At 37.8% G+C, this 4,363-nt stretch overlaps 1 non-coding gene across 1 annotated transcript; it reads left to right on the top strand.

Annotated features, from left to right (window-relative positions):
- The first annotated feature begins 3,775 nt into the window (after nucleotides 1-3,775).
- Nucleotides 3,776-3,909, top strand: LOC111765784 (small nucleolar RNA SNORA1). The gene has a single exon (XR_002798014.1). It is a non-coding gene; the product is annotated as a small nucleolar RNA SNORA1 (small nucleolar RNA).
- The last annotated feature ends 454 nt before the right edge of the window (nucleotides 3,910-4,363 follow it).

A 4,363-nucleotide genomic window follows, 5' to 3' on the forward strand; every position in this document is an offset into this window, starting at 1 on the left:
TCTCCCAATCTGCCCACCTGCCCAGTGTTGTGAAGTAAGCAAGAGTCATGTCATTTGGGATCTATTTATTAGAACAGCTACCAACCCTAATCAATATAATACAATGTCCAGTGATACCCTCCTGATAACCTCAGTATTTCCTTGTGCTTTCTCTTCATCTCCTTCCCACCAAGGCAAGAATGTCCACTGAATGTTTTTCCACAAATGCTTCAGTCAACCCACAAGACATCAGACTATACTTATGCTGTAGATATTATAGGTCAAGATATTGGGTTCCAGATTTTACATTTATAAATTTAAACTTGTTGGATGTAATTTTATCATTTTGGCTTTTCAAAAACTGATTAAAATTGTATCTATAATTCCTAATTCCCTGCCCTCTTCACATTTAATACATGTCCTTTCTTTAGGCTCAGAAAGTTTGTTTCAGAAAATTATGACCAGGCCACCTCTGTGAGAAGTTAAGCAGTTTAATTAGACTATCATTTAGGCTATAGCAGAATGTGCATTTTCAAGTGTTCCACCTGGAAATAAAATTTTAATTCATTACTTTTATCAGTTAGCTTTTTCTGTATAGCAAACTGTGCCAAAGCCCAGTGGCTTAAAGCAAACATTCACTAGTCCTCAGTATTCTGCACACTAGCTAGACAGTTCTTTTGTTCCAGTCCAGGTTGACTGTAGCGGAGGAGCTAGCACCAGCTTGTTCACATGGGGTCAAATTTACCCAAGATCCAAAGAGGTGGCAAGCCACATTGTAAAAGCACTTTTCCATTGCATCACATTTGCCATTGCCCAATTTCCCAAAGCAAATCATACGATCTATTCCAGAATCACTACCCATGAACCTGTCCCCAGAGAGAAATTATAGTAGTCACTTTGCAAACAATTACCACAGTGTTCTTATCCATTCATTTAAATGCATTTCTTTTAAAAATAATATATCCATCCCCTGCCCCCCCAAATAATGAGTTTTTACATGTAAAAGAAGGACCCTGCCAATAAATAAGACTCACATAATTAAGTTTTAAGGGTTAAAGAGCTGTGTATACCAGCAAACCTGTGCTGAGGGAAGCTACTGAAACTGAGCAGAAAACATATCTTTGAGCTTCCTAGTAGCCAAGGAAAGGAGGAATGATGGAATATTCTAAATTCATAAATGACTGAACATAGATAAATTCTAAGTTCATAAACCAAATCTATTATATGACAGCAGACACTATCTATAGTAAAACATCATAGACCAATTGTTGCTTTCACATTTTCTCCATATCTTTTGCCTGATGCTCTCTCCTTATGTTCATACTCCATGATAGAGAGGTAGGAAATGAGAAGAGAAGGCAGTGAAAGAAGCAGAGAATGGGTCACTGTAAAGAAGCTAAAGCAAAAGGCAGAGGTAAAGGAAGAGAGGCTAGAGCAAAATGGAGGGGTAAAGAGAAAAGAGGCAGGGAAAAGGGATGGCATGAGGGCCTTGAGAAAATGCAGATTGAAAATTACACTTTCATATGAAGCTTATGCTTAACTGTTTTGCTATTTCTGCAAACCCTGCTATGGCTCTTTCCTTCATGTCCTCCCTATCTCTGCTCCCACATCACATTTTCAGTGAGGCCTTCCCTGGCTCCCACTTCCCCAGGATCCTTGTCATTACTCTGCTTCAGGTTTGCTTTCCAAGAACGCAAACCTAACTGTGATAGAGCAACCCTTCCCAGGTATATTGGCAGGAACGTGCTTGGTCTCAGAGGACACAGGTGGCATAGATATGATATGACAATTGGTAACGATGGATTCACTTGCATTGTTTATTCTCTTATGACCAGGCTTTAAGGGAAGGTCAGTTTTTTAAAAACGAAGTAGTGTCTTTCTATTTCCAAATACATGTCAAAAAACAAGGGTGATCGTGCTTCCACTTTGTTTTTGCTCAGTATTCCAGTCAAGCAAGAGTGTTTCCACATGACCCTTTGAGCTGTATAAGCCTTTTTATTTCAAATAAAATATATTTGTATTATTTTTCAAACTATCTGTGATAGTTTGAGATTATTTATGAATCCTGGAAAGGATTATGTTTGTAAACTAATCTATTCCTCTTCGTGTGATACCCTTTAATTGTACTACATTCAAAAGTTTTAAGTTTACTTGATAAAATCAATTTAGGGCTTTTGATTTGACCAAGTCAGTTGGGTGTGATTCAGGTTAAGTCTCTGCCCCCTTGGTGGGCTGATATAAATAGGCACTTACTCAACAAAACATGAGAAGAGAGAGTGAGAACAGAGAACAGAGTAGCCGAGCAGCTAAGAATGCCCAGAAAGAAACAAGCCCTATGCCAGAGACTGTATAAGAAGCCCCAAGAGACTAGGCAGAGATTACCCACCATCTTGCTTCAACACGTGGCAGCTGACTTTGGTAAGAAAGTACCTCTTATGGTACCTTGAGCTGGACTTTCCATGGCCTTGGGACTGTATGCTTTTACCTCAAATAAATACCCTTTATAAAAGCCAACAGATTATTTGCATCAGCACCCCTTTGGCAGGCTAATACAAAATCCATCCATACCACACTATCCTCCGTATCAGGTAATCCAGTAGAAATATACCTGTTGTATTCTTTAAAAAAGGCAGGGGGAGGGGACAGAGCAGGTGTAGCTCAGTAATTGAGCACCTGTTTCTCACGTACGAGGTCTGGGTTCAATCCCCAATTCTGCCGTTTCTTTTCTTCATAGCAATTACGGATGGCTACTGTGATTCATTCCCTTGTTTGCTAGCTGATTCTTGAACTTGAACTTGAACTTGCATCGTGTTTAAGGGTGCAAGTTCTCCGGCTGGAATGCCTAGGTTCAAATCTTGCCTTCACCCAGGATTGCTGTTTGACTTCTATTCTCAGTTTCTTCATCTGTAAAATGATAATGTTCATACCAATGAGTTGCTGTGAGTTTGAAATAGGTCAGCACATGTAAAGCACCTAGCTTTGTGCCTGGGACATGGTCACACCTTGAATGTTAGCAATTGTTATCTCATTCACTGGCCTTATCTCTAGCCCGCAAAAAGCATCTGGTGAATGAATAAATGCTATTTAAATGTTAAATAAATATAATATTAACTATTAATGCATCACACTGAGCAACACAACTATGAAATAGGCACTATCATTACTAGTGCTATTTTCCATATGGGGAATCTGAGTCTTAGGTTAAATAATTCATCAAGGTCACAAAACCGATACATAGCAAAGCTAGGGCACAAACCCAGGTTCTGTGTGCTGTGAAACACATATTCTTCATCACTTTTCTATGCTGCTCCTTACTTTACTGCATTTTAATTAAAAAAAAAAAACATGACAGCTGCTTTATCTTAATTCTTGAAAGGATATTGTTCAGAAAGGTCAACTAGATATCCTATTCTTTGTTAATCACCAGCGTCTTCTAGTATGAGATTTTAACTTGGCCTTTGAAGAAATGACAGAATTAATAAACCTGAAAATGTAGGATAATTTTGAAAGGACACTTCAAGTGAGTAGAGCCTTATATTCTTTTAGAGAATTTCCTGGCCAGAACTCCATTTCTAGTACCTGTGTTAACACGGTGCTGGTTGTACAGTTACTCCCACGTCATAGAAGGGAGTGAAATAACTCATCTCATCGTCGAGGTAACAAAGGTAAGGGTTCAATTATTCCTTCTCCAGGACACAAACTAAAAATTTCCCATTTTCTGGTCTTTTGTCATCTTTGAAGTAGCACTCTTTCCGGTTTGTGTCAAATCATAAGAGTTAAAAACAAAGTGGGGAATAGCCTCATGCCATATGAGAATGGGCACAGTTGATCATGGTATCTGGAATTGACAATGTGGCTAAACTGAGGTACAGGTTATCCTTCCAACACAGTAAATTCATTGCAGTGGTAACAATGAGAATTGTAACATTTTTTCTTTTTCCTTTTGGTAAGGTCATGAGTTAAAAAATGGATGCAACAAGATTTTTCAATATTATAAACAGATAAAAGGCTAGCACATTTTAGATCATTTGCCAAAATACAAATGTACTCTTTCTAGGGACCGAAAGTGAATAATTTGAAGAAATTAGGCCCCAAGAATTCTAGTAAACTAGGCGGGGCATTTCTGTAGTATACATCAGTTTGTCTGTACACAAGAGGAGATAAAAAGAAGCTCATCTAAAAGAACTGTGACAAGGCTGGCTGAAAACACTTAATAGATTCCTTTTACAAGGGCTATCTTGAAGATAAATCTTGTTTGAAGCTTCAGATGAACTAAATTGACTTCAATAATTAAATGGTGGAACAACCATATGTTGAATTCCATAAATAAAAATTTATTAACATACTACATCTAATAAAAATACTTTTTACATATATTAAAAAA

Source organism: Dasypus novemcinctus, chromosome 14, assembly GCF_030445035.2.
Source record: "Dasypus novemcinctus isolate mDasNov1 chromosome 14, mDasNov1.1.hap2, whole genome shotgun sequence".
NCBI classification, from domain to species: domain Eukaryota; kingdom Metazoa; phylum Chordata; class Mammalia; order Cingulata; family Dasypodidae; genus Dasypus; species Dasypus novemcinctus.